This window comes from Protopterus annectens, chromosome 2.part2 (assembly GCF_019279795.1).
Source record: "Protopterus annectens isolate FY-2018-M chromosome 2.part2, PAN1.0, whole genome shotgun sequence".
Taxonomy (NCBI): Eukaryota; Metazoa; Chordata; order Ceratodontiformes; family Protopteridae; genus Protopterus; species Protopterus annectens.
This window is the reverse complement of record NC_056730.1, coordinates 607,871,864-607,886,222: the sequence shown is the minus strand read 5'-3', so window position 1 is coordinate 607,886,222 and position 14,359 is coordinate 607,871,864.

Sequence of the window (14,359 nt, the reverse complement as noted above, 5' to 3'; positions counted from 1 at the left end):
TTCATATCTGCTTTACTGTTCCTTAAGCAGTCTGGTCTGCCCAGCATGAAAATAAAAAGCAGTGACATGGCGCAAACCCAGGATACTGTGCACTATAATCACAGCACTAAATCACTAAGCCATGATAGCATTTCTGTGGCACAGACACATCAGGACAATTGTAATCTAATGCAAACACAAAGAAGTGCTGTATCATGCCCCTAAAGAGGCAAATAGGTAACCTCCCCCACATGCCTATGCAGACAGAGAACATCAGGCCAGGTAGTGTGATGTGGGTTGTGTAGGCTATGAAGTCGCAAGCTAATATACGTGACACTGGACGCTAAGATCTGTAGTACAGTAGTATGCCTCAAGCCAGTATGATAGGCAACAGTACAGACTGAAATGGTGTCCTGTACATAGCAGTGCAGGCATAGCAAATGTGTATAAGTGTCATGTGAAACCCACATCCTATGTACACCCACAGTAACAATCACGTGTGCCCCCAGGTAGAAATGTACAAAGACTAGCTGTTCCCCCTGTATGTAGAAATGTTGATAAGTCTATGCAAAGTGTCTCATGGAAGCCCTGCAGGCACAGCATGATCCCTGTTGATCTATGACACAAAGATGAGCCCTGCTGTAAAACTAAAACTTGATTTAGCATACACATATAGTATAAATGTGTATACCGGGCGTGCTCACACACTCCAACAAATGTAGTGGATTTCATTCAGCATCACACTGAAAGGTCATGCTGGGCATGCTCACACACTTAAAGAAACGAAGCAAATGTCAGGCAGCAACATACTGAAAGGTCATACTGGGCATGCTCACACACGTAGGCTAAATATGGATGTGATAATAAGGGATCTATGGACAAATGTGGCTAGTTATCTCTACTTCCAGAAACACATTCACAAAGTGGTTGGAAAATCATGCTATGTGTTCACACAAACTGCCAAGGTCTGTGCATGTAGGTCAAAGGAGGTTCCCACTACTCAGCAGTCATCAGACCTGTCAGAGAGTACCACAACACACTGGCGATGAATCTGACTAGGCACGTTCAGCAGCTAGAAAGACCAATGAAGTACCTTAACAAGAGGATTACTGGCCTCACATAGTTGCCCCATGCAACAAGACTGAATGTAACCCAATCTGTACTCTGTTGCATACTGTCTACTCAGGAGATCTCTGCCCAACAGACAGGTCCATGTCATGGTTACACTCAGATCTGTTCTGAGTTACAGCTCAATGGCACTAAATGTACAGAGCCAACTGATATTGCCAACATCCTGGCAGATAGGATCCGTGTTAACTTTACCCCCCTCTTACCCATGAAAGAGCACATCTCTATAATGGAAGACTGCAAAGTTGCTGTCATCATGGTTGCACAGGTAAAAAACACTCTCCAAAGCCACTATCACAGCAGCCATGGGACTAGATAACTTCCCAGGCTGTGTATTATCTACTTCCCTGAAGTAAACATTAACATGGAAGGTCTGTGGCTACTGAAGTTTCCAGAGGACTGCAAACTAGGAGCCATAATTGTAAACACTAAAGATGGGGACATCCTACAAAAGGGCCTCACTGAGACAGATGGCTGTTGTCAAAGCCATAGGCTCTAGCTCAATGCCAAAAGGTGCACTGTCATCCCCTTTGTTAAAAACTCTGTAGCCAAGAACTACAACATAGGTGGTAGTATACTTCACACTGAAAGTGTGACAAGAGTCCCTGGGTAACAGGTGGACAGTGGATACAACTGTGATAATCACATTCCCACAGTAGTCAGGAAACCCTTCTATGTGGCACAACTCATCAAAAAATGTGTCTCATGCAGAATAGAAGAGGACATTGTTCCCCTCTACTCATCACTCACTAGAACTATAATAGAGTACAACACCACTGTTGCTATGTACCTCACAAGACAACTACAACAACTGGAAAGCCAGCAATACCTCACAAAGAGCATTAGCAGCCTGAAATACATGCCATACACAGACCATCGCAAAATCCTCCACCCATACTCTCTTGCATATCGCCTACTCAAAGGTGTTCAGTGCCTAACATACAAAGCTATATCAAACACAGAGCTGTTGGATATGCTCCACGTAAAACACTCACAATCCCTCTGACCTTCGGACCCAAAACCATGAGTGAAATACAAAAGGAAGGGGTGTACCCATTTACCTTATGGATACCCACACCTTCAGGTTAGTGGCACAGCATGAGGCCTTGGAGATCATGCAAGTGCAACTAACATTGGGCGAAGCTGACATCAGATTGTAGCCTGCTACAGATCATGTACCTTGTCAGGAACCTCACTCAGTATTCCGGAGAACAGTGGCAAATATAAAGATCCTATCAAACACCATTACATGAGGAGATTACAACTACCCAAACATTGAATGGTGGAATTACTCATGTACAATGTCCTTTGCCCAATGTTTCATAGAGTTTAAAAATTCTAACACTCTGGAACAGCTGGTCACCACACCCACTAGAGGTGACAACATACTGGACATGATCATCACTAACATGGGGTACCAGTGTTCCACAACAGAGATAAACGCCTCACTGGTAATATCAGATCATTAAGTAATTACACTGGACATCCACATCCCACCCCCCACCCAGTCAATGAAACCACCTTGAAGACATTTGCAAAAGCAAACTGCACACTTCCCAAGACCAAAGTGGAACGTTCCGAAGACCTCTTGCTATAGGATAATGGTATACAATCTGCAGAATCATTTACAAGTGCATCCTATGAGGATCTACAGGGATGCATGGAATGAGACATCACAAATAAAACCAAGATGCACTCCTCCAAAAATAGGACAACAATCAGGTGGTTGTTGGCCATAAATAAGCTAGACAACAGAAGGAGGAAACGAACACATGATAGATCCAACTTCACTAAAGAAAAGGCATCACTGATCATTATCAGGAAGAAACAATGATCACTCATAAAATAATCCAAGGACAGTTTCTAAAGACAAATAGCCAAGGAATGTAAGAATAACAACCACAAAGCCTTCAGTAGATATACCAGTAATGTAGGTGTCAACTTCCAAATATGCTGTCAGCTACTGAAAGAAGGAAAGAAATACACCAAACCAACTTTCATTTCCCACATCCAGGGGGACAAGTTCAATGTAAACTCCCCCCTATCACCCCAAAAGGGCCTGTGTCCATCACACCAAAAGGAACTACACCCTCACACTACATTCACTGTCCAGACTCAAGTGTACCACAGGCTATGTACCCAAAGAATGGCATACACTAACAGTCATCCAGCTCCACAAAGGGGGTGCCACAACAGAACCTGGAAACCATTGCCCAATATGTCTACTCAGCCTGGTCTACAGAGCTATTGAGCAAATTGTCATGGAACCCATAAACTGAGACATTGGAGACCTACAGACACTGGACTCTACACAACTTTGCCTTGTTAAAGGCAGATCCTGGCTCCCAAACCTAGTTGACTTATTTCAAACAGATACCAAGGACATAGATGGAGGTGAAAGTAGTCCACACAGCCCACCTGGACGTCACAAAGGACTTTCTACACCATTCCCCACTCTGTCATCATGGACAAGCATACCAGCTTGAACATTAACAGCTATGTCACAGGATGGATGGCCAAGTGGCTCACAGATCAAACACACATGTTCAGAGTTGCGGGTGCCATGTCTAACTCTAAGCCAGTCACAAATGGCATCCCACAGGTCTTGGTCCTGGGACCCCACCTGTTCAGTAGATACTGCTCAGAGGTACAGCCAAGCGGGGGTGGTATATGGCTGAACAGGTTTGCAGATGAATTGTAACTGTGGTCCATAATCGACTGTACGGCTGACACAGGCATCCTCCAGAAGTGTCTTACAGAGACAGCTACCTGATGTCAAAACAATACCCTCAAGCTGAATGGCAAAGAATGCATAGTCATCCCCTTTGGGTAAAACAAAGTGCACACAAATTACCACATAGGTGGTAATCCAGTATGTATGGAGAAAGTCATTATGGCCCTGGGGGCACAGGTGGATAGTAAACTCCCCTTTGATGATCACATGGCCAAAGTGTTTAGACATTCCTTCAATGTAGCCCACCTAATGTCACCTAATGTAACCCACTTTGTATAGTATGATGATGTCACTATCCTACAAATATACCTGTGGTAAGAATAACATACAGTTATTGTATAACATGGCGTGTAAATGCATACTCCTGTAATATCATAAAGTAGTTAGGTAGGGGTTTAAATCCTGCACTTGACAAGTGTGTGTGTGGTCTCATTGGGAAGGAGCAACCATTTTGGAGAGTAGTACAACACCTTAAAAGTGGTAAACTAATCTTTGTCAAGTCTGATGATGTCACCATCCTACAAATATACCTGTGGAAAAAAGAACTCCCAATAATGTGTATAGTGTGTTGTGTTAATGTGCACACCTTCTAGTATCATGAAGTAGTTTGATAGGGGTTTGAATCCTGCACTTGATAACTGTGTGTGCGTGGTCTTTTTGAGAAGGAGCAACCATTTTGGAGAGTAGTAAAACACCTTACAAGTAGTAAACTAATCTTTGTCAGGTCTGATGATGTCACCATCCTACAAATATACCTAAGGAAAAGAGAGCTCCCAATAATGTGTATAGCGCATTGTGTTAATATGTACTCCTCTAGTTTCAAGAAGTAATTAGGTAGGGATTTGACAACTGCATGTTTGTTTGTGGTCTCCTGGGGAAGGAGCAACCTTTTAGGAGAGTAGTAAAACATCTTAAAAGTGGTAAACTAATCTTTGTCAAGTCTTATGATATCACCATCCTACAAATATACCTGTGGAAAAAAGAGCTCTGAGTAATGTGTATAGCGTGTCATGTTAATGCATTTTCTTCTAATATCATGAAGTAAGTCGGTAGGGGTTTGAATCCTGCACTTGACAACTGTTTGTGTGTGATTTCCTTGGGAAGAAATAACCGTTTGGAGAGTAATAAAACACCTTAAAAGTGGTGAACTAATCTTTGTCAAATGTGATGATGTCACCATCCTACCAATATACCTAAGGAAAAGAAAACACCCGGTAATGTGTATAACGCATCGTGTTAATGTGTACTCCTCTAGCATCATGAAGTAGTTAGATAGGGATTTGAATCCTGCACTTGACAACTGTGTGTGTGTGGTTTCCTGGGAAAGGCGCAACCTTTTAGGAGAGTAAAGTGGTAAACTAATCTTTGTCAAGTATGATGATGTCACCATCCTACAAATATACCTGTGGAAAAAAGAATACCCAGTAACGTGTATAGCGCATCATGTAAATGTGTATTTCTCTAGTATTATGAAGTGGTTAGGTAGGGGTTTGAATCCTGCACTTGGTGAGTGTATGTGTGTAACACTGTTGGTCAATGTGTGGTGGGTTTTGCTTTTACTACTGTATGACATATCAGTATGCATTGCACATGTGAGCTAGCTGTGTGAAAAATACATATACGTACATGTTACCTCATTTATTGCATGTGTGGGAACCCTGCTTTCTCCAAGAACACAGCAGTCATCTTTGTCAGACTGTGCTGCTGCTTCCCAGACCTTAGGTCACATCTGTATGCTTGTGACAAGGCCAGCCACTGCAGTGATCCCTGGCCTAGGTCATCCATGTCACACATACTCATTACGGTTTCTATTGAAATGTGTGAGTGACGGTTTATGGCCGAGGTATATGTCAGACCTATTCAAATGCAGAAAAGTCTGTCAATGATGACTATACATTACAGGTGTACAACAACCTTTGTGGATATGCATGCAGACCCCTTATTGCTTATGCGATCCACCAAGGGATTTCAAAATACCTTTGGAAATGTGATTATCAAAGGAGAGATGACGCAACACTTGGTTGCATGTACACATCGGTACTTGTTCATCATGTTGGTGGCTACTACCTATGTGGTACTGTGGGGATAATATGTTCCGTAAAGGTGGATGACTATGCTTAGTTTGGCTTATAGCTTTACAGCATGGGTTTGACAACAGGCATCTGTCTGTATGATACCCTTGTGGAGGATGTGTGTGTCATCTGGAGAATACATTATAGGCCACAGTATGCATTACCAGACATGGACGGACATATCCCTAATGTGATTGCTTGTACCTAAGAGAGCTATATTCCAAACAGGAGTGGTCTCAGTAATGGGTGCAGGTGAATACCACTGGATATTGGCATAGTATAGTACCTGAAGGATCCAAAGGTTGCTGTGTGTCCTACATCTGTGTGTCAGCTGTCAAGACATTATCTAACAATTGGTTATGGTCAGGCTGTTGAAGTTATGTATACTACCAGAATGCAAAACAATGACAGATAGTAACAGTATCACCCACAGCACAGTATCAGACCATGTCATACACACGTGTAGTCAGGTTCCTAAATGTGTGTAGTACAATGCATAATGGCCACCAATAGAAACTATGGTGTGTTAAAACTGTTAATACAGGGCATGTCACCCTGGCCATGTGTCCACTATGCATGTACATGCAGACAGTGCACCTCCACCATGTTCACAAATGTACACCTGCAAATCTGAGCTACCACATCCCACACATACTGTCCACTCTCTAACACATGCTGCCAATACTACACACATCAGCCAAGTGGCACATGGGTGGACAATACACTTTTGGAACTAACCCTGGTGTAAACAATACTATATTGACAATCATAGCTTTAATGCATCATGCCTGCTCAGCTACACCTTCAAGCATATCATTACACTCTACTGCTGACAACATGCTAACATTGCTATACTCCTATAAAGTCACCCTGTGCATCAGCACCATGGCAGCCTGTTACTGCATCAATGTTACAGATGACAGGAGGTGGCACAGGTTTCATCATATGCACAGGGTGTGTTGTTGGTTTGCCAGAGGCCTACAGTGAGCCATCCAATTGACATGTATGTGTGTGTGTGTGTGTGTGTGTGTGTGTGTGTGTGTGTGTGTGTGTGTGTGTGTGTGTGCGTGTGTGTGTGTGTGAAGGGCAAGAGCACTGCTATGGGTCAATGTTGATGTAATGTGTGCGAGTATGTGTTAGCTCTAGGTGTGGTGTTTATGTGTGTGTGTGTCTGCATGCACACAGTTCCACCATGTGGCCGCCATATACGAGTATTTGTGGGACAGCCACAGACTGTACCTGCCAGGCTTTACAGATCATCATCTCTGGCCACGGATACGGTACCTGTGCCTGGCAGGGGTGCTACTGACACTATCAGGTACTAAGCCAGACTGGGTACTATCTCCAGAGGTAGATGGATGTACACTGGACCCAGGTCCCTGCTGGGACTGTCCAGCGCCACGTGCACGTGGTCTTCTAGGACGTTCTATGGACAGCCCAACCCAACATTGCTGGGGCTGGTACTGGCACTACGGGAGCAGCCGTGACTTGATGGATGTCCACGGCAGCTGCCAGCTGCTGATGTTGCTGGCATACGTCCACTTTGACAACTCAACCATCCCACACTGTTCTGACACATGGACATGATATTGCGGAGGACATCTAATGTCTCTCCCCAATGTCTATCAGTGACCTTGGTGTAATTACGGATGGCACCTGCTAGGTCACGGATACTGTCAATGACGGTGGTGTTATGTGCCTTCTGTGCCCTTAGTCCCTGTCTGGTGTACCGTTCCATACATGTCTGTGCCTACATGACAGCCTGGAACATGCATGAGGTTGTAAGACCTGTGGCACGTCTGCCAGTGGCATGATGAGCAGCAGTGCTCTGACGTCAACCCCAGGACATCTGCCTATGTGGTACCCTTCCAGACATCTGGGTATGGCTGCTGTGTTGGGATGCATGTGCCATGGATACCACACTGTCCTGGCCAATGCCGACTGTACGCTGTCCCTCAGCTAAGGCCATTGGTGATGGATGTATTGGCAGTATGACTGTGTGCATGGATGGGGTGGACACTTGCGTACTGTCGATTGGTGGTCCAACAACAGACCCTGGCAAACATGCCTGTGCCTCAACACACCTATCATCAGTATCACTATTTTGCTCAGTGACATCAGTTTCCCTGCTGCAGTGAACCAGCCCAAAGTCAGCACCTGTGAGAGGAAGACCGGAAACACACTTTACGACCTGTACATGATGTCGGCACACATGCACACATGAACACATGAACACATGCACACATGTACACATGAACACATGAACACATGCACACATGAACACATGAACACATGCACACATGCACACATGAACACATGAGCACATGCACACATAAACACATGAACACATGCATACAAATGCACTCCTCACTAAAACAGACACACACACACTCACACACCACCAGCAATCCAGAACATACTCAATAGCAGGTGATGGTGGGGTACAGTATCACAAGGCAAACAGTTATATCACACATGTCAGCATGCAGGACGTGTGTTTCCCAACAACATGCAGTGTGGGTGTTGACAGCCCTTGCCAATAACACTATACATGTCTTTGATGCATGTCTGTTGTTGTTCAGTGATTGGCCTCACCCTGGAATGCACTGTGTATATGGACACGACATTGCTGTACAAGTATTAAAAGCTCTGCAATGTCCTGTGCACCATCTCTCACAGGTATACATACCATGGCTGGATGTGTATCTCTGTGTCACATAGATATCAATTTCTGATTAGAGCATCTGTGTCTTTAGCAGATAATTGTGGACACAGGTTTAGCACATGTATGCTATGTATACACACAGGATGAGTGGTGCATGTATACCTGATGGAATACCATTGCTCAACATAGCCATTGTACAGTGGTTATGGTGAGTGTAGGACATATTGTGGACATGCCAGTGCCAGACATGACATGGCATGCTACAACACAACTGCAACATTAAACATCACACAGACACAGTGTGTGTCATGTGACCTATACACTCAATAGAATTACAAGACATATATGTGTCACTTTGTACAAATGGTGATTGCTATGCATATTGTGTATAGGTGCCTATGTTTGCATACACACAACATTGAGGTGCATAGCAGGTAATGCTATGTGTAGTACTGTGGTCACTATAACTGGATGGGGTGTACTACCATGAGCCATCATCATGCAGCATCATGTGGTCACTCAAGGTTACTAATGTGTGCCAGACCGGCACATACCATGCTGTACCGGAACTGCAGTACCATGGCTACATTCACCATTTCACAGCCAGTTGTTACATGGGTTCGTAAGGTGCACAATAGGGGGGATTGCCTAACATGAATGTGTTATGTGTTGAAGAGTGTCGCACAGCCACATGTGAGGCACCTACCCCTCAGGTATATTATGTGTGCTGTGTGGATGACGTTTGGGATACTGTAGTGTGACCTTACAGTGGGTGTCTGAATACACCATGTGCAGCATGTTAACGTGTACTGCGTATGACAAAGTTGTGTATGTTGTGTGCACGTGTATTGATTCTGCCTATCCAATGTCCACTACAGTGTTGCCACAATTGTGTGGGATGTTCTGTGTATTGTATGTGTTTTAGGCAGCTACCCACATTACTGGGATGTGCATAGTCTCACAGCAAACATGCACAGCATGCATTATGCGTAGGTGTGTTACGTGTACATGGCCTACACCTCACCTATGACATGCACATTTAATTAGCAATATTAAAGGTAGAACACACTCACCAGCATGGGTCTGCTGCCTTGCTGTCACACCAGAGGGACCTACAAGGATATGAGACACTTTTCAGTGGCAACAACTGTGGCATTGCTACTGTGTGTTTGCAATCTTACAGTAGTACAACAGTTGACAGTCACAGGCCTACAGATTCTATTCCTCATTATTAGTATTGCACAACACAAGGCACCACACCGTCTAACTACACAGTACACATCTCACATAAGCAAGCTCTACCAATAGAGGTAACAGTAGTCTACAGCTATGCCATGTTACCTGCACACTCCATGTCAACTTGCTGGGTGGCTCCGGCCTCCATGATGACACATGTTACTTGTGTTTGTTGTTGGCCAGGAGCCACCTGGCTCAGGAGCAGCTCCTCCACTCTGGTGAGGGGTGATGGATGGCTACCCCCTCACCTGTGGCAAACTGTTGTCTGCAGATATCAGATGCACACTGCCTGACATGTCTAATTAAATCACTGCAGTGATGGCGTACCTGCTCATATGTCCGGTTATGCATGCCTATGTCATTTTCCCTACGGACAAGATCTTGCCACAGTGCAGTCCGCTCATACTGGTCCTGGCTGGTTCTGGAGAACAGCAGGGCATAGTGCTGCACCAGGCTGGCTGTGATCAGTTCTTCCTCTGCCGTGCTAGAGGCGGGATTACGATGGTAGGACATGACCCTGGAAGACAATGAAACAATATGTGTGAGCAAGTCATGTGGCACATGTAACATTCTAAAGTACAGATATCAATTAACTGCCATATATAGCAACCTATTGGCTGTCAGAAGATACACACTTTCAATACCACATATCATTTTTCAACCCACAGCTGCCTGACAGTGCCTGGCACACTCTATATATCAAACCATGTTTTGCACAGCAACAAAGTTAAAACAATATGTAAGACTATACAACAGTACATGGCACACTGTATGTGACACAATGCACCACCTAGCCACAGGAGGTATATATATCATGCTAATGCATCATGAAATATGCAATCCATTGCAATGATTGTAAAGTCCAGTGACAGTATTACCAGTATACCACACTAGTCGTTGATGGCAGACCCCTGCCTAACATATGTGCACATTTGTTAATATAGGTGGCGTACTGCTGTACTAGACTATGCATGTAGCTAGATATGCAGTTATATCTTGTAACACACATATGACCGAAGCCATGGTACAGGTATACCCACACATACATACCAAACACATAGGTATGGAAACTCAGGTGACCTTTACCTGTGTACCTTACAGTACTGTGTGTCAGTAGTTATGAGACCTTATGCCTGAGGTATGTAATCTGTGAGGACTACAGGGAACACACGAAACAGCGGTTCCAATAAATGTGGACGTACACCATACTGTGCTGTTTAGGCATACAGCTTCAGGTAGTACTACAGTTCATACAGGAGTTAGATTCACCAGCAGTAACACTCAATAAGCATACATGTACTGCTTTAGCCTACAATGGGCACCCCAGTCAACAACAAGGGACTACGTCAGACCGTATGGCATACTGCTTTTTCAGCCTAGCAATTGCATACACATCTTTAGCTGGGATCACAGCTAGGACACATAATACCATGACAGAAACAGTTTCCCACTAAGCCATCACACATATACCGAACTCTGACACATTCACCAACACATTCACCATCACACTCAGTCAACCTCACATAGCAATTATTGCAACAAGTACATGTGGGTGTATATCACTTCATAGGTAGGTAAGAGGCTATTGGCCCTAGGGCCTATAGAAGTCTAGTCATACGCTACCCTGGCCTTTGACACACAGGTAATTACATTTCATGTGGCCCTGTCAAGCAGAGACACAGAGGTGATTGCCTGGGTGTATTCATTATCTCCCATACAATTTTCAGGATTATTTATGACAACTGCTAATTAGGAGCTTTGTTTGCTATGGATAGTTGGTTTGTTCCAGAGTATGGGATGTCTCTGAGATAGGACTCTATCCCTCCAGCATGTGCTGTTTATTGTAGTCAAAAGGTTTGTGTCCCTAGAGCATGTAGCTCGTAGAAATTGTGATCTGTTTACGTGGAGCATGTCCAACAGCTCTGGGTTTGACATAGCTTAGTATGTTAGGTGGAGGTCACCTCTGGTTAGACGGTATGTGACACAGTCTAGTTGTGGGTTTGTGAGATGGTCTGCATAGGGCATCTGTTTGAGGCCGGTATTACTCTTTGTGAGGTATGTCTGTGTTGTTTCCAGTTGCTGTAGATGTCTTGTTAGGTACATACCACATGGGGCATTGTACTCTATAATGGGCTTTATGTGTGATGAGTAGAGGGGAACACTGACCTATATTTCCCTGGAGGACACACCTTTTGTGATGAGGTGTGCCATGTAGACAGATTACATGACTAGTGTGGCACTGTGATTATCAAAGGAAAGACTACTGTCCACCTGTGTCCCATGGTCTCTTATCACACTTACGGTGTTAAGTAAACTACTACCTATGTGGTAGTTCATGGGTACGGAGTTTTTGCCAGAAGGGATGCCAATGCAGTTTCAACATTGAGCTTGAGTCCATGGCTTTGTGACCAGGCATCTGTCGCAGTAAATATGACCGTGTCTCTCTCTCTCTCTCTCTCTCTATACATAATATATATATATATATATATATATATATATATATATATATATATATATATATATATATATATATATATATTTATATACACACATAAATATAAACATCCATTGGTGTACATATAGATATACATATAGGCACATATACAGTCCACCTTTCATGGTGGGAATATCAATTATGCGAAGGTTGCGAGGTATACTGTTATGTAATAATATTACACAGTGTTGTGTGGAATGCATTGAAGGTGTTCTCAGCCCATGTAGCTTTAGCAGGCCTCACTGACTGCAACACTGCAAACCTGACAAATCATACCCACAGCGTTTAACCACCACATGTCATATACCAGCACTGTATGCTGTCTTGTTTGCCACACACTACAACCTACATAGAAATATGCATATAACAACGTTCACCAACATATATATGTCCACCCTTCACAAACAGTTGCATTATGTCCCTTGCTCTATGCACATGTACAGATGCTAATATATCTGACACAGACAGATCTCTCCGTATGTGTGTGCCATACACACACAAGGTCCACACTGCTGTAAGTCCGTGGACCTCACGGCTGACCTGTTGGGCCTTGCTGCAACATGAACAGGTGTCACATGTGAGCACACAGTAATATTAGAGGGTGTATATATAGCTGCAAATGCTAGATTAGCATACTAGCCTGGTACAGCTGTTGGCAATACTAAGCTACATGTTAATATGACTATCATGCATTTGTTACTCTGCCACATCCATGTTTATATAACTGTATGCGCTACTCCCCCAAACAGCTATTGTACACACTACTGTACAAAACACAGATAACATGGATCAGATGTTTGACATTTAATGCTGAACTACATATGTCACAGTCATATCCGACTGCACACAACTACACACCAATTTTTCCATGGCAGTAGTTATGCAGGGCATCTGTGCATAGATTCGTACTGCTGCCACATATGGATGATTCAAAGTATGTAGAGTATTCTTCAAAAACATCTACTACATGCCAGTAAATACATATCTGTTACATACCTTTCCTTTGTATGCGTTTGTATTTGTCAGTTCCGTGTGTTTAGTATTTTTTTTATTTATATCTTATTTTTTTTAATATATATATATATATATATATATATATATATATATATATATATGGATTCACTTCAGAAGATTGAATTTCCGAAATCTCGAACTACAAATAACCGAAACCAAAAACTCGAGTTTCGGAAACTCGAACTTCTGAAGGGAAACCATTAAAGCAAAAAAAAACCACAAGCTTCGCTTTTGCAGGGGGGCTTCGCCCCCCTGCACCCCCCCCTACTTAAATATACCAACTCCAAGATCGCGCTACAGTGGGGAGATGGGAAATTTCCGCCTTGCGCTGTATGCGGAAGCAAAACGGAGATTTCTTTACTTCCTGCCAACACCACGAAACAAAATACATTACGTACACACAAGGCATGCAACAATACTTGCCTCTGTGTGCACGTAATCTATTCAGGTAAGTAAAGTGTTATTTCGGAACACTACACACATTCGATTTATTAAAATCTCGATCATATGGTCTCGACCATATGCAAATCGAGATTTTAATAATTCGATTATGTGAAGTGTTCCCATATATACATATATATATATATATATATATATATATATATATATATATATATATATATATTTTTTTTTTTAATATCTTTTGTTTTTTTTTTTTTTGCAGTTGCTGTTGTCGGTGTCTGTTTGTCTGTCTGTGTCTCTGTGTCTCTCTCTCTCTCTCTCTCGCTCTCTCTCTCCATGGCTGCAATGAAATGATTGCATGTGTGGACAGCAAGTACAGCCTGCTTTTATAGGTATTTGCACATGTGCATGTGATGGCCTCTGCACCAATCGGTGGCCACCATTTGGTAACTGCATGCAGCCTGCTGTGTGGTAATTGCAGTATTCACTGCCATAGCAACCCAGTGCTATAAATTGCTAGGTCAGGTAGGCGTAGCCCTTTCAGCTTTCCAAAGTGGGGCCCATGCTTGTTTGCTGTGGACACCGTTGTGTAAGTCAGAAGGTTCATATACTTCTTATATCTGAAGCTAGTGGTG